The sequence below is a fragment of the Puma concolor genome, chromosome B1 (genome assembly GCF_028749965.1).
Source record: "Puma concolor isolate L17-30 chromosome B1, mPumCon1.1.hap2, whole genome shotgun sequence".
Taxonomy (NCBI): domain Eukaryota; kingdom Metazoa; phylum Chordata; class Mammalia; order Carnivora; family Felidae; genus Puma; species Puma concolor.
Window position 1 is genome coordinate 166,258,603 of NC_141670.1, and position 21,032 is coordinate 166,279,634.

At 38.8% G+C, this 21,032-nt stretch overlaps 1 protein-coding gene and 1 pseudogene across 6 annotated transcripts in view; one reads left to right on the forward strand and one right to left on the reverse strand.

Annotated features, from left to right (window-relative positions):
- FRYL (FRY like transcription coactivator) overlaps positions 1–21,032 on the forward strand; it is a 272,920-nt gene that overhangs the window by 42,640 nt on the left and 209,248 nt on the right. The window contains exon 3 of one of the 6 annotated variants that reach the window (XM_086705110.1): positions 15,017–15,100. The exons of the other annotated variants lie outside the window; for them this stretch is intronic. The gene's annotated coding sequence lies outside the window, so the exon portion shown is untranslated. The remainder of the gene's footprint in view (positions 1–15,016; positions 15,101–21,032) is intronic. 6 annotated transcript variants of the gene reach the window in all.
- On the reverse strand, positions 9,482–11,658 carry LOC112858685 (mitochondrial fission regulator 1-like pseudogene; annotated as a pseudogene).

Below are 21,032 nucleotides of genomic sequence, written 5' to 3' on the forward strand. Positions count from 1 at the left end.
TTTTTTTTTTTTTTTTTTAATTTTTTTTTTTTCAATGTTTTTTATTTTTTATTTTTGGGACAGAGAGAGACAGAGCATGAACGGGGGAGGGGCAGAGAGAGAGGGAGACACAGAATCGGAAACAGGGTCCAGGCTCTGAGCCATCAGCCCAGAGCCTGACGCGGGGCTCGAACTCACGGACCGCGAGATCGTGACCTGGCTGAAGTCGGACGCTTAACCGACTGCGCCACCCAGGCACCCCTTAAAAATGCAGTCTTAAAAAAAATAAGCATATTCCTCTGTCCTTTGTTTTTCTTGTTAATTGGCAGTTGGATCCGGAGATTTGCTCAGATTCAGGTTCAATTTCTTTTGGCAAGTGTCTGTCTGGTACACAAGTGTTTAGTCGTCTCTCTTAATGCTGATTAGTTGCCGTTTATGCTCAATGCTTTAGATGAGAGAATGCCAAACGGTCTCTGTAAGGGACCAGATTGTGTATTTTTAGGCTTTGTGGGCCATCTGGTCTCCTCTGATACAGTTACTATACTCTGCCCTTGTAGTGGGAAAGTAGCCATAGACAAAATGTGAATGAATGGCCATAGCTGTGTTCTAATAATACTTTATTTACAAAAACAGGCAGTGGGCTCCCTGCTTTAGGTCTATTAAATAATTAGGGGTTGCAAGACGTAACACTGTAACTTTACTGTTCACTCATTATGTGAAATCTTCTATAAAGGGAAACTGTTCCTCATGTACTATTTGTTACCTAGTAGTGCAGTATGTATAGGAAAGGTTGGAGAAAAGCTTGATAGTTTCTTCTGACTTACCAATTTGAAAACAATGAGTTGGTTATATTAGCCTTCTCCAGTAGTGATCAGTTAGGGTCGCCTCTTCTTCCCTAGACTCATTATGGACTCTTAGATTCAAACATACTGAATTTTGAAAAATTCATTGTCTTTTTTTTTTTCTTTGCTGCTTAAATTATTTAATCTTGGACCAGTGGGAGCCTTTTAAAGTTGCTGAGTTATTTTGACATGACTCTAGTAGTTTGTGATAGCTTCTTTGATTATCTGGTATGACAAGGATTTCTAGGCACATCATGTACATTTCCTCCCTACACCTGATATTGCTGGACCCAAAAGGACCCCTGATTCCTTTACTGGGGAGTAGGATTTCAAGACTACAATCTGGCCTCTAGAGGTTCTTATTTCTAATGGATTGACCATTGTCACTAGATCTTTTCAGTTGTCAAAATTAGGAAAAAAATTTTTTTAAGATTAAGAACCTCATGAGTTTATACTGATATTTCCAATTCTGTTTCAGCTCTATAAGATTTTTGCTCAGTCTTTTATTTTACATCTGTATCTTTTTTTTCTTAGCTAAGAATTCTGGTTGTCCAGGTCACGATCTCACGGTCCGTGAGTTCGAGCCCCGCGTCGGGCTCTGGGCTGATGGCTCAGAGCCTGGAGCCTGTTTCCGATTCTGTGTCTCCCTCTCTCTCTGCCCCTCGCCCGTTCATGCTCTGTCTCTCTCTGTCCCAAAAATAAATAAACGTTGAAAAAAAAAATTAAAAAAAAAAAAATTAAAAAAAAAAGAATTCTGGTTGTCAATGACACCAGGGATAATACTATCAGAACTGGGTGCCTCATGTGTCTCTGTGTTCCCATTGGTAATGTGTGAAAGTGCCTATTTGTCTATGCATAACCTCAGCAACAGAATATGTTGTCAAACTTTTGTTTTTTTACTGAATGGAATATCACTGTTATGTTAATTTCACTCATCTCATGCGTGAAATCGAATATCTTTAACTTTAAAAATTTCCTTATAGACATTTTATTTTATTTACTTTTTAAATGTTTATTTATTTTTGAGAGAGACAGAATTTGAGTGGGGGAGGGGCAGAGAGAGAGGGAGACACAGAATCTGAAGCAGGCTCCAGGCTCTGAGCTGTCAGCACAGAGCCCAATGCGAGCATTGAACTCACAAACTGGGAGATCACGACCTGAGCTGAAGTCGAACGCTTAACCCACTGAGACACCCAGGAGCCCTATACACGTTTTAGAATCATTTAAATTAACAACAATTTTTTTTAAAGATAGTCTTATACCAAGTTTACCTTGAGGTACACATTGGGCTGAATATATTTTTATATGGTTAGGAGGCATTTGCATTTTTCTTTACTGTTAACTGTCCATTTTTTTAAGCCTCATTTTCTTCAGGTTTGTTGATATTTGCTATTTTATAAGCCCTTTACATATTAGGAATATAAACCTTTTGTCTGTTTTCTTCTTCCTCCCACTTAAATAGAGGTTTGTCTTATCTGCTCATAGCTTGCTTTATTTTGCTTCTCCTTTTCCAGTAATGTTACATTTATTCTTTTGGCTGAGTGATCATTCACTGGTGATTCTACAGCTCAGACCTAATTCACTATTTCTTCAACTCAATATTCCCCAGGTAGAATTCCACTTTATCCACAGATTTGATGTTCCTGTGTTCCCTTTATTAGGTAATGGCATTATTATTTTCCCAGTCAAGAACTCAAAGTGGTCTCTTGTGGTATATTTATTATTCAGCACGTGCTTGTTTTTTTTTTTTTTAAAGAAATTTATTTATTTATTTTTTACATTTATTTTTGAGAGACAGAGGGAGACAGAGCACAAACGGGAGAGGGGCAGGAGAGAAGGAGACACAGACTCCAAAGCAGGCTTCAGGCTCCCAGCTGTCAGCACAGAGCCCGACGTGGGGCTTGAACCCATGAACTTTGAGATCATGACCTGAGCTGAAGTTGGACGCTCAATGGACTGAGCCACCCAAGCACCCCCAGCAGGTGTTTGTTAAGTACCTGCCAGGTGCCAGGTACTGGGCTAGGTATAGGTAACAAATAGTTATAATCCTACATCTTAGGAATAGTCTAATGGTGAATAGATATTAACCAAGTATATACATAAACCCATGTCTGCATGTGTGTAAGTATTCCAAGAGAGACTCTAAAGGTTGGGACATGGTACTAGACTAGAGAGTTTAGGTGGGTAGGTCTTTGAGGGAGGGACATTCAAATTGAGATTTGAAGACCGGTTAGGCTTCCGCCTGGTGAAGAACACCAGGGTGCCAGTTTGCAGATAAAGGAAAACAGTGAGTGAAGGATCCTGAGGCAGGAAAGAAGTTGAACGTCTAGGAAGTGAAAAGTCTAGTTTGGTCTGTAGGGAGGCGGGGTGGAGGGCCTTGAGATGCAACTTGATTTAGTTTGTAAAACAATCACTCCCAGCTGTAGTGGGGCAATGTATGGGAGGGAGAACTTTAGGAGGCTGTGGTCGTATTTGTGAAAAGTGATGGTCCCCCATTCGTTCAGTCGTGAATTTCTTTCGGTTCTACTTCGGTGCTTTGTTGGTGTCTCCCACAGCCTTAGTTCAGAAAGTTATCTGTTGGCTACTCCAGTAGGTGTTTACCAACTGGTCCTGCTCATTCAGCCTTCTTTCCCATATGCTTCTAAAGGTAACTTTTAGAAATCACAGGTCCATTCATATTACTTACTTCGTCAAAAACTCATGGTGGCTCCCTATGTTGGTTACTTTTGTGTGTCAGCTGGACTAGGCTAACGGATGCCTAGAGAGCTGGTAAAACATTATTTCTGGGTATGTCCGTGAGGGTGTTCCCGGAAGAGATTAGCATTTAAATGAGTAGACTGAGTAAAGAAGTTCCACCCTCACTGCTGTGGGTGGGCATCACCAATCCACTGAGGATCCAAATAGAACAAAAAGGCAGAGGAAGAGTGAATTTGCTCACTCTCCTTGAGCTGGGATTTCCATCTTCTGCTGTCCTCAGACATTTTAGCTTCAGGTTCTTGGGCCTTTGGAGTCTGGGACTTATACATATTTATTTATTTTTAAATTTATTTATTGTTTAATTTACATCCACGTTAGTTAGCATATAGTGCAACAATGATTTCAGGAATAGATTCTTTAATGCCCCTTACCCATTTAGAACATCCCTCCTCTCACAACCCCTCCAACAACTCTGTTTGTTCTCTATATATGAGTCTTTTATGTTTTGTCCCCCTTCCTGTTTTTATATTTTTGCTTCCCTTCCGTTATGTTAATCTGTTTTGTATCTTAAATTCCGCATATGAGTGAAGTCATATATTTGTCTTTCTCCGACTAATTTTGCTTAACATAGTACCCTCCAGTTCCATCTATGTAGTTGCAAATGGCAAGCTGTCATTCTTTTTGACTGCTGAGTAATACTCTGCAATACACACACACACACACACACACACACACACACACACACACACACACACACCTTCTTTATCCATTCATCCATCGATGGACATTTTGGGCTCTTTCCATACTTTGGCTATTGTTGATAGCACTGCTATAAACATTGAGGTGCATGTGCCCCTTCGAAACAGCACACCTGTGTCCTTTGGATAAATACTTAGTAGTGCAATTGCTGGGTCGTAGGGTAGTTCTAGTTTCAGTTTTTTGAGGAACCTCCATACTGTTTTCCAGAGTGGCTGCATCAGTTTGCATTCCCAACAGCAGGGCAAAAGAGATCCTCTTTCTCCGCATCCTCGCCAACATCTGTTGTTGTCTGAGTTGTTAATTAATGTTAGCCATTCTGACAGGTGTGAGGTGGTATCTCATTGTGGTTTTGATTTGTAATTCCCTGATGATGGGTGATGTTGCGTATTTTTTCATGTGTCGGTTGGCCATCTGGATGTCTTCTCTGGAGAAGTGTCTATTCATGTTTTTTGCCCATTTCTTCACTGGATTATTTGTTTTTTGGGTGTTGAGTTTGATAAGTTGTTTATAGATTTTGGATACTAACCCTTTATCTGATATGTCATCTCCCATTCCGTCAGTTGCCTTTTAGTTTTGCTGATTGTTTCCTTTGCTGTACAGAGGAAGCACAGCAAAGGATGTGCTTTATCTTGATGAGGTCCCAATAGTTCATTTTTGCTTTTGTTTCCCTTGCCTCCGGAGACATGTTGAGTCAAGAAGTTGCTGCGGCTGAGGTCAAAGAGGTTTTTTGACTGCTTTCTCCTTGAGGATTTTGATGGCTTCCTGACACATTTAGAGCATTCAATATTTGATTTCTATGGTGGTGGAGAATGGCCAATAAAATCATGACCATGTAGCATATCTAAATCTCTTCTTTTACCTGAGATGTCTTGTAGACGAACTTATACTTGGCTAACCTGTTATTGGGATCTTGCTAGCTTGAAAGCACTAGTCTGCATGTTGACAATATTAGTATACTTGATTCTCATATGTGATTTTGTTTGTATATCAGAGCCAGCCAGCATGTTTCTTTTGTGAAGAGAAGAGTCCTATCATTTACTGCCTGCAGACTTGGAAAAAATGATCTTATGTGCTCCATCTTTTTTTTTTTTTTTTTTTTAAGTTTATTTATTTTGAGAGAGAGTGCCCATGAGCAGGGGAAGGGCAGAGCGAGAGGGAGACACAGATTCCCAAGCAGGCTCTGCACTGCCAGCACAGAGCCCGATGCAGGGCTCACACGAGTCATGAGGTCATGACCTGAACCAAATCAAGAGTCAGATGCTTGGGGCGCCTGGGTGGCGCGGTCAGTTAAGCGTCCGACTTCAGCCAGGTCACGATCTCGCGGTCCATGAGTTCGAGCCCCGCGTCAGGCTCTGGGCTGATGGCTCGGAGCCTGGAGCCTGTTTCCGATTCTGTGTCTCCCTCTCTCTCTGCCCCTCCCCTGTTCATGCTCTGTCTCTCTCTGTCCCCCAAAAAATAAATAAACGTTGAAAAAAAAATTACAAAAAAAAAAAAAAAAGAGTCAGATGCTTAAGCTAGCCACCCAGGTACCCGTCCATCTTCTTTTATTTTTACAAGTTTTCCTCTTTTTCTCATGTTTCTTTCTCTTTCCTTCTCTTTTCCTCCTATAAATGAGACTAAGTCACTTTGCCTGGTAATATAGCTTAGTATTGTGTAACTGTACCACATGCCTTGTGCTGCCTTCTCATATGAGGTCCTTTCTCATTATAACGGACATGGGGTTTATATAGATTTGTTTTACATGTGACTTTTCACAGATTAATGTAACTTTTAGTCTCTTTGGATCACTTCTTGAATTAAATGGCTATTTTTGTCCTCTAATACGTATTGATGCAATAAAACGGGAGATTATAATAATTTTAATAATTCCATCCTCAATGGGATTTCTTTTTGTCATTGGAAATGCAGTATGGTCTAAACCTCCTAAATCTGTTTTAAAAGTGAATTTCCTAAAGTCACATTACAAATTTTTGGTGTTTCAGCGCTATTAAAGTAACAGGAAGTGTTTTGGTTATATTATTTTAAGGGAAAAATATCTTAATGGAAATTTTTAGTGAGCTTGCTTAAATTAGGACAATTAAGTCTTAGTTTCTGCAATATAATTTTGTTAAAAAAATTACTTTGAAACATTAACTAGGGCAGGTGCTTATCAGTAAGAATCAAATTATCTCTTGGTACTGTGATCTTCATACTGCATTTAGTTTGGAGTGATGAAAGTTTTTATTTTGCAAACTGAGAACCTATAAGACAAAAAATGTTTCACGTAGCTCATGGTGTGACAGGTTTATGAAAGGCTTAAGAGATAAAATTGTCCTAAGTGAAAGATTACATTCCACATAGGATTTATGTAACCAGTAGCGAGGGTGAAAAACCTGATGAGGTGGGAGAAGTGACTCAGTTCCTAGCTTTGCACTCTCCACTTCTATTTCCTCTCCTTTCTAATCCTACATGAGTATTCCGGTTTCAAATACAATCACAACCTTAATACAGAAGTCCGATATATTAAAAGATATGTGCTTATTGTTTTGCAGTGAGTCCCATTTGCACCATATTGAAACTTTCTATAACACTCTCCTTCTAGGACAGTTGAGGAGAGATGGTCCTAGAACTGGATGAGTCTCAGATTCCATAAAGGCATAGATCTGTCTTATTCATTGTGTCCTTCACTACCTAGCTTGATAAACCACTGGGCTCGACAAAGGTAGCAGAAGTAGGTCTATTTTTATTTATTATACTCTAGCTGGTGTTAGGTTTCTAGAAAGCTTAAAATTTTTTTCTTTCCTTTTTTGCTTTACTCTAATAAATCTTCCAGTTAGTATTTACATCTAGCCTTGTTATGATTTGGACATTATGATTTGGATATATTAAAATTCTTACGAACAGGAGCATAACCTATATTAGGAAGTTGGTTCAGAGACAACATTCCAAGGGCATTATTCTGATGACCCTGAACTCCACTAAATGGAGCCAGGGACCAAATATTGTCTTAACATAAAGCAAGATTAAAGGAAATGAAGCAAACCAGAGACCTAGGAGAAAAAGGATGATTTAAGTGCTGTGGAAGGAAGTTTCATTTGAAACCACAGATATGGCAATTGATACTCGTATACTGTGTCAGGTTTTCCCTATAAATGTAGAGACTGCTAACACCGAATTTTGCAGCCAATTGAATTATCACTGGCATTTGAACTGCGAGCATCCATCTTTGGGAAACATTTTAAGTTAAAGATTATTTTAAGAATTCTGGCTGAAACAGAAGAATGTCACTTTCCTTTATAAAGTTGTTCTTGGACTTTTAAGTTAGTAGGAAGACATTAACAGAAGAGGATTGAACTTAGTCTTAAAATAACCTTCTCTGTGATTTGTTGGCCATAATATGATTTCTCCTTCCCCCACCTTTTGTTTTTACTTAAAAAAACATTGATTTCTGGTTTCTTTCCTTCTTTCTTTCTTTTTTGTTTTTGATTTCTAGTTTCATATCACTGTGGTTAGAAAAGATGCTTGATAGGATTTCAGTCCCCTTAAATTTATTCAGACTTGTTTCGTGTCCTACCTGATCTATCCTGGAGGATGTTGCATACATACTTGAGGATGTATATTCTGTTGCTTTTGGATGAAATGTTCTGTATATATCTGTTAGGTCTGTTGGGTCTAACATGTCATTTAAGGTGATGTTTTCTTATTTTCTGTCTGATCTATCCATTGATGTAAGTGGGGTATTAAAGTCCCCTGCTGGGACGCCTGGGTGGCTCAGTCAGTTAAGCAGCCGGCTTCGGCTCAGGTCATGATCTCCTGGTCCACAGGTTCGAGCTCCCTGTCGGGCTCTGTGCTGTCTTGACAGCTCAGAGTCTGGAACCTGCTTCAAATTCTGTGTCTCCCTCGCTCTCTGCCCCTCCCCCGCTCATGCTCTGCCTGTTTCTCTCTGTCTCTTTCAAAAAATAAACGTAAAATTGTTAATGTTCTCTGTTGGTATTATATGGCTGTTTCTCCCTTCATGTCTGTTAATGTTTGCTTTATATATTCAGATACTTCTATATTGGGTTCATAAATATTTATAAACGTTCTAGTCTTTTGTTGGATTGACCCCTCTATCATTATATAGTACCCTTTGTCTCTTGTTACAATCTTTGTTTTAAAGTCGATTTTTTCCTTTTAAAAATTTATTTAAAAATTTTTTTAAATGTTTTATTTTATATTTGAGAGCAAGAGAGACAGAGCAAGAGCAGGGGAGGGCAGAGAGATGGAGACAGACTCTGAAGCAGGCTCCAGGCTCTGTGCTGACAGCTCAGAACCTGTTCATGGGCTCGAACCCATGAACAGTGAGATCATGACCTGAGCCAAAGTCAGACGCCCAACTGACTGTGCCACCCAGGCGCCCCTTAAAAATTTATTTTAGAAAGAGAGAGAGAGAGAGAGACTATGGGAGTGAGGGAGAGAGAAAAAGGGAAAGAGAGAGAATCTCAAGCAGGCTCTGCATTGTCAGAGCCCAATTCGGGGCTCAAACTCATGAACTGTGAGATCATGATCTGAGCTAAAATCCAGAGTCAGATGCTTAACTGAGCCAGACTGAGCCACTGAGGTGCTCCTGAGTTTTCGGTTATATATCCATAAGTATAGCTACCCTGGCTTTCTTTTGGTTTCCATATGGAATATCTTTTCTATCCCATCACTTTCAGTCTGTGTATGTTCTTAAGTCTAAAGGAGTCTCTTGTGGGCAGCATATAGATTTTGTTTTTTAGTCCATTGAGCCACTCTGTCTTTTGGTTGTAGTATTTAGTCCATTTACAGTTAAAGTATAATTATTGATAGGTATGTACTCATTGCCATGTTGTTAGTTGTTTTCTGGCTGGTTTTTGCTCCTCTTTGTTCCTTTCTTCTCTTGCTCTCTCCCTTTGTGGTTTGCTGACATTCTTTAGTGGTATGCTTATGCTCCTTTGTCTTTTGTGTATTTACTACCGGTTTTGTTTTGTAGTTAAGTTTAACTGTAACTATAACAAGTTATATGTATAACAGTCTATTTTAGGTTGATAAAATAGTTGTCCACTTAAGTTTGATTGCATTCTAAAGCTCAACATTGTTACTCCTCCCTCGCGTGTTTTTGATGTCACATTTTTCATCTTTTTTTTCTTTGTCCCCTTTCTCTTTTAATCTTCTCCCTGCTTCAACTCTCAAAAAAAGTACCCAGAGATTAAGTGCAAGGAAACTCAAAGAACCAAGGTAAGCCAGCCCAAGATTAGCAGGCTCCCTTGCACAGGGGCCAAAGTCTGGGCCAGAGCCTGGAAGTGAAAGCTGGTGCAGAATAAAGTGGTTCTAGAGGCTAGGAGTAAATGGGGTACCCTCAGCAGGGCCAGGCTGTGTAAGAAGTGGTGTTTGTTGGCTTTGTCTAAGAGCTCCTTCCCAGAGGCATCTGGAAACTGGGCACTGTGCACCCCATAGAAGGCCAAGACTAAGGCCCTGGCTCTAGAGAAGGCACCCAAGCAGTGGAAAGCAGCCCGTGGCAGTAAGCGGTCTTGCACTGGACAGACCTACATCTTTTTATCTTGTGTGTGCCTTATCTAAGTTATCCCTTAACTAGTTACTATAATCATAGTTATTTTTACTGCTTTTGTCCTTTTAACCTTAATAAGTGCTGAATCCATTATTTTCATTATTATTATATTTATCCTTCCAGTGAGATTTACTGTTTGATATGTGTTCCTGTTACTGACTAGCACTTTCTTTTCAGCTTGAAGAGGTCATTTTAACATTTCTTGTAAGTTTGATTTAGTGGCGATAAACTCCTTTGGCTTTTGCTCATCTGGAAAACTCTCTGCAATTCTGAATAACTTTGCTTGGTTGGAAGCTTTCTTCTTTCAGCATTTTAAATACATGTGTCACTCCCTTCTGGCCTGCAAATGGTCTGCTGAAAAATGTATTTATAGTCTTATGGGGGGGGTTCCCTTTTAGATAACAAGTTATTTTTCTCTTGCTGCTTTTAGGGTCTTTTTGAGTTAAGCTCATATGGATCTCCCTGGGCCTCCTGGATCTGGATGTCTGTTTTCTTCTCCAGGTTAGGGATGTTTTAAGCCATTGTTTTTTTCAAATAAGATTTCTGTGCCTTTCTTTCTCTTCTGGGAGCCCTGTGATAAGAATGTTAGTCCATTTGATGTAGTCCCATAAGTCCTTTAAGCTATGTTTTCTTTTTTCTTTTTTCTTTTCATTATTTTTCTAGTATTTCATTTCTTTTTCTTGCTGCTCTGATTGGGAGAGTTCCACTGCCTTGTCTTTGAGTTCACTTATCCTTTCTTCTGTGTCATGTAGTCTGCTGGTGAACGCTTCTATGTATTTTTCAGTTCAGTCATTGTGTTCATCAGCTCTGTAACTTGTGTTTAGTACTTCTGCATATTTTCCATCTCTTTGTTGGAGTTCTGTGTTTATCCATTCTTTTCCCCATTTTCTCCCCAGTTTGGTGAGCATCTTTATGACCATTACTTTAGAACTCTTTATCAGGTAGATTACTTACCTCTCTTATCATTAAGGTTTTTTCCTGAGGTTTTTTTCTAAGAGCTGGATCTAGGCTCTGTTCCATCTGGTGAAAGTCCTCCAGGATCCCCATGATGTCTGCAAAGCTGCTGGCCTTGGACAGTGAGACACAGTCATCCTCTTCAGACGAGCTGTGGGTTGCTTTGTGTTGTGGTTTGCAGCCTTCAGGGCTGGCAGAACAGAGCAGAGGGGGCGCTAATGGTAGCTCAGCGACCTCTACCTTGGTCTCCTTGGTGATGCCACTAATGGCAAAGGAAGTTGTACAGTGGAGTGAGGATCCAAAACCAGGTAAGGGAGGAGAGACATTTGAACTTCCTGGAGATAAGAAATCTGTTGTTAATGAAACCGAAGGTGTATCAGATGCCGCTATCTTGGCAATCTGGCCGTGCAGGTAGTTCAGCTCATCCTGCAGCACTGTGGTGCGACTTAGGGCTGGCAGTGCTGGAATGGTCAGAAAGATGGTCACCTTGGACCCACGCAGGTTGGGCACTGAGGCATTGCACTGTGTGACAGTTAGAGGGCTAGGCTTCCAGGTATGCCTCAGGAGCCACGTGTCACTCCTGACCCGGACATATATCTCCTCTTCATCACAGCATTCCAGGCAGTGTCGGCCAGAGCAGGGATGGGGGGCACATCCTTTAGATCCAGGTCAGACATGTTGGGTATGGGGTTTCCAAGGATGTCCAGGGACATGGCGTCAGGGGGCAGGTTGGTCCCAGTTCTTCTCACTACACTTTGAGTAGCCCCATGTGGCTTGTTTTGCCAGATTGGGATGGTCACATTGGCTTCCATTCCTGATATTGCAGCTGGCTCCTGCACTTGAAGAGCGAGGCAGCTACTGGGCAGCCCTAGGGACTAGGGGAGGCTGGAGGCATGACTCCTTCATATCAGGTACTCTTCCTAATGACCCTTCCTATCACAGTGGGCTGCCCCCCCCCATGTGTTTTTTGTTTTTGTTTTTACTTTTGGTAAGGCAAATTTATTCTTTATGAAATTAACACACAATTTACCTTAACTGTGTTTAAATCTTGTTTTGAGAGGTCTCTAGCTTTTGTTCTGAAAAAATATATTGAAATCATAATTGCATTTTGATTTGAGAAGTTTGTTTCATAGAATTCCACATAACAGCTTATTTTAAAATAGAAAAAAACCCAGGTGAACAGTGTTTCGCCATTCATTTAGTAGCTTCGTCAGTTTCCATAGCTGCAAAGTTGAACATTTATAGAAATGGGTTTCTTTGGGTTAAAATGGTGATGCGTGTAAAGCACCTAACCTACTTCCTTGTGCATAGTAGGCCCTCAGTAATTAGTGGTTGTTACTGTTATTATTGGCTACTTAATTCATTTGGATTTTTAGGGCACCATTTCTTTGGGTACAGCGAACCAGAACTGAATTCTTCCCTTCTGTATTTGTAATTTATTTAGACTGACTTCACCGCTGTAAAGAATAAAGCCTATTGGTGGAGTGGGGTGGGGCTTTTTGACTTTTGTGTGCAAGTCCTTGTAGAGTTACTGGATGTACTGGAATGTGAAGGATTAAGCTTTGTGGCATGTTCTATATGGTCATCCATAGTGACCAAACTCATTTGGAATGTTGTTTTGTTACTAACTTTGAAATGTGTTATTTTCCATACAGAGGATTTTGATCTGAATACATTGCTTATTATCTTTTATAAGTTTCTAGAGCGAGAGGAACTGTCAATCAGTGTAAACCTTACCCTACACAGTGCTTCCTTTCATAAACATGGGGAGGAGGCATTCCCGAGATAACCATTTCTGGGATAAAGCCAGGCACCATTGTGTAACTAGGACGATACGGGATAGCACCCAACTTTGGGGCCTGTCACACTGGGAAGTTACAGCTCACAGGCCTGCAGTGAAATAGTCATGTTTATTGAGCCTTAATTTTTTTATTTTTTTAAATCAGTGGCTAGCCAGGTCCTCAAATAGAGGCACAAAACCATTCATATCTTTGTAGATTGTCGATTCAGTGAACCTTCTGGCAACAGAGGTTGTGAGCCCCACTTACTTGGTGAGGTCGCCCCTGTCTCCTCTTCCACTTAAACTTGATGACTGTTTCTACCTGATTGTAGCTTGAACACATTTAGGTAGCTTTCTTTCTTTCTTTAAAAAAAATTTTTTTTAAAACATTCATTCATTTTTGAGAGGGAGAGAGAAAGAATGCTAGCAGGGGAGGGGCAGAGAGAGAGGGAGACACAGAATCTGAAGCAGGCTCCAGGCTCTGAGCTGTCAGCACAGAGCCGGACGTGGGCTCGAACTCTAGAACTGTGAGATCATGACCTGAGCTGAAGGTGGCGCTTAACCAACTGAACCACCCAGGTGCCCCTAGGTAGCTTTTCTTAAAGCACTGAAACTTGTCATCACATGTATCTCTCTTCTGGCTAGCCTGTAAGCTGCTGGACGGTGGTGGTTGTGTCGGTATCACTTAGTGCAGATTCTGGAAACTCAGAGTTGACCATTAGTCACTGTTAAGTTCATGTCTCCCTCTGGCTAATGGAAACTCCTCAACATTAACTGGTCCAATAAATATCATTCGATATTGCCTCTAACAATTCTTTAATGAAAACCTGTAGAGAAGCTAATCCCCATCCTGTATTTCTCCCATTATACCTATTTTTCTTTCTTTCTCCTCTGCAAATACACATTCTCTATTTCATTTAGGAAATTCAAATCCTTTGTCCTTTAGGACATTGCAAATCCTTCTCCATGAAGGATTTTCAACATATGTTTAATTTTGGTTGTAATTAAAATATAGAAATCTGGGAAAAGGTGAGAAATACGAACCAGAACTGGAAATTTGGAATTGCTCCTTAAAATACATTATTCTTTTAGTAATGAAAATATATTTGTAAACATTTTCCTCACTTAAGAATCGGAAATTGTGGGGCACCTGGGTGTCTCAGTTGGTTAAGCATCCGACTTTGGCTCAAGTCATGATCTCGCAGTTTGTGGTTCTGAGCCCTTCGTCGGGCTCTGTGCTGACAGCTCAGAGCCTGGAGCCTGCTTCAGATTCTGTGTCTCCTTCTCTCTCTGCCCCTGCCCTGCTTGTGCGTGCATTCTTTATTTCTCTCTCAAAAATAAATAAAACGTTAAGAAAAAAAGAATCAGAAATTGTGTTAATTTTGGCTAAATTCTCTTATTTTAGGTAAATCATATGGAAAGAAAGTGAGTTGTGTTACAATTTTAAGGTTATCATGAGAAAGGGTCCTTTATTGCATCACATGGCATTTTATAATATCATATAAAAGGTATAAAGATTGGCTTTATTGTCTTTATTTATAAAAGGTTTTACTGGGATTTAGAATTGGAAGTCTTTTATGTAGACACTTTTTTTTACCCCCCCCCCCCCACTTCAATTAAACTGTAATAATTTATTGAAAGTTAGTATATATAGGAAGAAACTTTGATGTCATTGAAATTTATTTTGGAGAAAATATTCCTTCTAAGACAAAGGCAGAGGAAACCATTTGAGCCAACAACTGGTGAACTTTGGAGTACTGTAAATCATGGTTGAATTATGAAAGTTGTATATTGTCCAGTCCTCTGCTGTTCTTTTTTGTATGTACTAGGCCTATGTTTTGCTCATTTCCTTGCTAATTAATAATGTGTCATGAAGCAGGTAGAGAAACAAAGGTAAGATTGAAACTAAAAGTTAGTGTTTAATTTGATTCTGCGTTTTAGAATAGCTTTACAGTGAATTGTTTTTATACATTTATGGACAACATAACAAGAATAGTATTTGCTTTGTGACATAGATATTCTGTATACACATACATAATAAATACACAATGTATATTTTAACATTTTTATGCTTCTCAGTTTCCAAATAATATACATTGGCACTAAGTTTTACATTTAATAGTGTGCAGAAAACCTATATTTAATGGCAGCAACCTTTGCATTTATGCTTAGTTTGCATATTATTAGTTGAATTTAATCTTTATTTAATGCTTCAGTATTTTTTGGAAGCCGGTTTGCTAGGTGCTGTGGGAGATGTAATGATGATTCTTACCCTTTAGGGACTCCTACTCTCAGAGCCAACTCTTAGAACCACAGAATTTTAGAACAGGAAGAACTTTAAGAGATTCTCTTCTCTTGGATGTTGTGTATGCATGTGCATATCCAGCCCTCTTCAGTGCCTTCTGCCCCCTTCCCCCCCATCTTCCCAGACATGGAATAATGTCCGTTTCTGTGCAGGGGAGAGAGGAGTTGAAGCAGGCAGGTGATTGGCTGGCATGGAATGTGTAGCTTTTCGAGTACTCTCTCCCACCACCTTTGCTGGTAAGCAGTAGGAGATGCAGGCCATTTTTTTTTTTTTTTTAAGTCTGGGGATTTAAAACTATGAATTCCAGAAATTGTTTTAGTGGGTAATGACTAGAATATAGCACTTTTTAAAAATAGCTTGGAAATTTACCAAAGTGTATTGCGGATTATTATTTCAAGTATATCATGTGGGTGTGTGTATACACACACACACACACACACACACACACACACACACACTGGGTTGTTATATAAAATGTATTATAAGTACATTTATATACAATGTATTTTTTTATTGCAACAAAGAGTTTGGAAACACTCTCTAATCTGTCCATTTCACCCTTGTTTTAAACCTGGGGAGCAGCCATTGATATGCTTATCCCTAGATAGGTGACTTATTCCTTATACAGTGCTCTCCTATTATTGTGACCTCCTTCAAGGTAAACTGTTTGGTACACAGGTAGAAATATACACAGGTGGTATTTTACCACAGTTCATCTGAATAAAAGATATGCAGTGAGGTAGTTTTTTAAAATTACACTGCCTCTGGGTACAAAAAAACCCCACTTTGGTGGATCTGTTAATCTATAAATTTTGTTTTATGATGGGCCTAACTTAGTACCAAGATGTGATTTAAGCACCAAGAGAATTTGGATTATTTAATACTAGTACATAATAAAACTACTTATCAAATATTCATGTGGGCACATACAGAGGCATAATTGTATTCTTGTAATGCACAATATAAATACTAATATTGTTTTGGAGAATCAGCATGGTATGCTGAAGCCATGGTTTGGAAAAAGGCATTGTAGTATGTTTTTATCTGTGGGAATTACTGGCAAGTATAATTGAGAGATTCTAAATACTGTAGTTGTTTACTTCCCTTTTGAATTTGGCTTCAATAATTTTCGTCTTGCTTTTTTTAAAATAACCATTGGATTATTCTGTAAGACCCAGGGTACAAGCTAAACTATGATTGTTTTATTGATTTTATATCTTTTAAAGATTTAAAGTTTCCTCCCACCAAAAATAGTTTAAAAAAATATTTCAACAGAGGAGAGTGGAATGAATGTTCATGTGCCCATTCCTCAGCCTCAACATTTATCAACTCTTTGTTATCTCTACCCACTCCCTTTTTCCAGTTCCCAGTTATTTTGATGCAATCCCTTGGTCATGAAACATCATCTGTAAATATTTCAGGATGTATTTCTGAAAGACAGACTTTCATTTCTAGACTTATACAGTAGAATCCTCACCTGTTGGGGAATTTACTAAAGTTCTGAACACTCAAATTGTGTTTGGGATGTTAGAGTGATATAAAGGAAAAGTGAGATCCTATAAATGGGCTAAATGGAAAAAGCGAAATACCTGATGAGCAGATGTACCAAAAAACAATAGAGGGGTGACAATGAAAAAACCCTTCAATAGCTTTTAAGTGCCCATGTGGAAAAAAGACAGATGAGCATTTTAAAAACAAGTTTCTTTATTTTGAGAGACAGAGTGAGTGAGCATAAGCAGGGGAGGGGCAGAGAGAGAGGGGCACAGAGAAAGAATCCCAAACAGGCTCCACGCTGTCAGTGCAGAGCCCAATGCAGGGCTTGATCTCATGAACTGTGAGATCATGATGTGAGCTGAAATCAAGAATCGGATGTGTAACCAACTGAACCTGCCAGGCGCCCCAGCTTTTTTGAACACCTAGTGTGTGTCTACATTCTGTACAGGTCAGTGGGGGAATGAAGCCAAGTGTATTTCATACTATTTGAGATAGAAATTCTGCCAATACCATACTGTCTTGATGCTTACAGCTTTGTAGTAGAGGTATTGGGACAAAAACAGACACATAAACCAATGGAATAGAATAGGGATCCCAGAATTAGACCCACAAAGGTATGGCCAACTAATCTTTGACAAAGCAGGAAAGAATATCCAATGGAAAAAAAGACAGTCTCTTTAACAAATGGTGCTGTGAGAACTGGACAGCAACATGCAGAAGAATGAAACTAGACCACTTTCTCACACCATTCACAAAAATAAACTCAAAATGGATAAAGGACCTGAATGTGAGACAGGAAACCATCAAAACCCTAGAGGAGAAAGCAGGAAAAAAACCTCTCTGACCTCACCCACAGCAATTTCTTACTTGACACATCTCCAAAGGCAGGGGAATTAAAAGCAAAAATGAACTACTGGGACCTCATCAAGATAAAAAGCTTCTGCACTGCGAAGGAAACAGTCAACAAAACTAAAAGGCAACCAACGGAATGGGAAAAGATATCTGCAAATGCCATATTGGATAAAGGGCTAGTATCCAAAATCTATAAAGAACTCACCAAACTCCACATCTGAAAAACAAATAACCCAGTGAAGAAATGGGCAGAAGAATAGACACTTCATGAATTGGCACTTTTCCAAAGAAGACATCCAGATGCCCAACAGACACTTCTCAACGTCACTCCTCATCAGGGAAATACAAATCAAAACCACACTGAGATACCACCTCAGTCTGGTCAGAGTGGCTAAAATGAACAAATCAGGAGACTATGGATGCTGGCGAGGATGTGGAGAAATGGGAACCCTCTTGCACTGTTGGTGGGAATGCAAATTGGTGCAGCCACTCTGGAAAACAGTGTGGAGGTTCCTTAAAAAGTTAAAAATAGATCTACCCTATGACCCAGCAATAGCACTGCTAGGAATTTACCCAAGGGATACAGGAGTGCTGATGCATGGGGGCACTCGTACCCCAATGTTTATAGCAGCACTCTCAACAATAGCCAAATTATGGAAAGAGCCTAAATGCCCATCAACTGATGAATGGATAAAGAAATTGTGGTTTATATACACAATGGAATACTACATGGCAATGAGAAAGAATGAAATATGGCCTTTTGTAGCAACGTGGATGGAACTGGAGAGTGTGATGCTAAGTGAAATAAGTCATACAGGGAAAGACAGATACCATATGTTTTCACTCTTATGTGGATCCTGAGAAACTTAACAGGAGACCATGGGGGAGGGAATGGGGGAAAAAGTTACAGAGAGGGAGGGAGGCAAACCATAAGAGACTCTTAAATACTGAGAACAAACTGAGGGTCGATGGGGGGTGGAGGAGGGGAAAGTGGGTGATGGGCATTGAGGAGGACACCTGTTGGGATGAGCACTGTGTGTTGAATGGAAACCAATTTGACAATAAATTATATTTAATATAAAAAAAGAGATAGAAATTGTTTCTAGATTCTTGAGGGAAATTAAAAGATGTGTACAATGACTGCCAATTAAGATATTTACTGCACTATTATTTATAGCAGTGAAGAACCTCACTCAATAATAGTGAAATGATTAAATGCACATAATATATTTACAAAATAGTATAACATTTTGTAATCACTAGAAATGATACAATGTGACACTGATTTTATAAAACATCCTGGGCATATTGAAAGACCTGAAGGAAATTAACCCACATACTAACATGAATTAGTAGTGGCTATTTCTTAGGTGTTAGAATTATCAGTGATTTTTATTTCTTCTATTACTTTTTTTTTGAAGTGTTGCACATCTGTCAGTGTATATAAGTTAATAAATAATAAACATTTATTGAATACTTTGTGTCAATCACTAAACATTTTTCAACTCTTTTTAAAGGTTTATTTTTTTTTAATGTTTTTTTTTTTGTTTGTTTTTTTGAGGGAGAGAGAAAGAGTGTGCTAGTGGGCGAGAGGGGCAGAGAAAGAGCGAGTGAGAATCTTAAGCAGGCTTCAAGCTCAGCACAGAGCCCTATGTGGGGCTCAATCCTACAACTGTGAGATCATGATCTGAGCTGAAATCAAGAGTCAGATGCTTAACCAACTGAGCCACTCACGTGCCCCAAACATTTTTCATCTTTTATACTTAATTCTCCTAATAACCATAAGAGGTTTTATTATTGTTATTTTGTAGATGAGGCAATGAAAGCGTGGAGAGATTGAGTACCTTGACAATTTGATTCTATCCTTCTACATTTACTCTTTGCTCTTTTTTTTAATTTATTTTTTATAGTAATTTCTACACCCACCATGGGGCTTGACTCACAACCCCGATGATCGTTTTCGACTTGTGCTTTGTTTTGTCCCTGTCTCCAGCATTCTGCTCATAGAAATAATGGTACAGTGAACATCTTTGCAAATAAATCTGTGTGTGCATTTCTGATTATCTTCCTAGAAAAACAGGGTCATAAAATTACTGGATCAAAGAATATAAAACATTTTAAAGGCTTCTGATGCAAATTGTGAGATTGCATATGACAAATGATCATTTCTCCTTAAACTTAAGATGTTTTGGGGCTATAAATTTGGGAGAAATAGGTCATCTAATCATCAAGGGGGATTTTTGCTTTCATCATTGTTCTTCTAAAAGACCTCTTTAAGCCTGCTGGAGAGACCGTAAGCAGAAAAAAATAGGAGAGACGAACCGGAGTTTAAAGTGGGGCCATATACTGTTATCACCTTGTGGCCATTTACTTTTTCATTTTTCTGAATAACTTAAAACTTGGATTAGCCCAGCAACCTTTTTATTGCAAATTGTTTTATCAAAATGTACAAAATATTTGTATTAAATTTGCATGTAATTTCTTTGATATTTTACTTGATAGGACCTCAGGATCATAATTAGTTGAAATTTCCATTGTGTCATTTCAAAAATAATAGATATAAAAGTACAACACATTGATTAGAGACTGTAATGGCCCTAGAAACTGTTATTTTTAAATAAAAAAGACTTTCTCCTCTGTTTTCTGTCCCTCCCCCCCATTTTTTTTCCCCTAAGGAATCACTCTCTTTTTGTGACAAGGAAAATCCAAAATTTTTGGTTAATTAGCTGACGGTTTCTGTTAAGTGATTAAGGTTTTATTGTCATTCTCTTGAGCATATCTTCTTCCAAAGATGCTGTAGGTGACTTTGATTCAAAGACTAACAGAAGATCTGTGCAGGAGGAGGGAGGTTTTAACTTAAGGGGATCTAGAGAATAATTAATGAAATCAGAAAATTTCTCTGGTGAAGTTACTGAAGACATTAGGATTGAGTTTTCTAGAAAGATAAAGGGTAATCTGGCAGCCTGAAAATTTGTGAGAGGTATAATTGGAATAAATAAAAAAACATTACATTGAAATTTGAAGGCCGTAAATATTTTCAAGGAGAAAAAGTACTATTTTTTACTCTGAATAGTAAAATTATGAAACTACCATAAACGGCAGGTAGAAAATAAACACAAGGAGGATTTTTATCAGGGCTTCTTAACCCATGAGAAACAATTGGATGAGAAAGGTTCATATGTTGCAAAATTAGATATATATGAGCATTTAGAAGGAGAGGCCTTCAGCAGTTCTTTCAGATTCTCAAAGGAACGATTCCAAAAAAACTCAAGCTCCTATCAGAGTGTAAACGTGACAGGAGGTCAAGAATTTTTGTCTGTTTTATTCACTCCTGTGTCCCTGGTTCCTGGCATGTAGGTCTGCCCAATCAATATTTGTTCAATGTACAATTTCTGTACATTTCTGCATGGCATAGTTACAACAAGAGATTTGTAGCAGTTAGAGATTGGAATACGTTCCGGATTTAGTGAGATTGATTTTACTGGTCTGCTTCTACATTTATTTAAAGTTTTTGTTTTGGTGTTTAAATCTAGATGAGTAGGGAGAACATTCGTGTGATAATTTTGTGATTGAATTCCTTCTTTTTTTCTATGCCAACATGGAAATGTAATAGGAAAGTTATTCTAAACCATACATATTCATTCATCAGTATATTAGAAAATGTTGTGCTCTGATGCTATTTTCATTCATTCATGAATGAGACCTTTGTACAAAACTTCCCCTTAAATTTTTGAATGGAAGATTTTGCGAATTGTTTTCATTAGATCAACTAGTATGATACTGGCTAAAAATGTAAAATCAACAAGATGTTGACAAATTTAC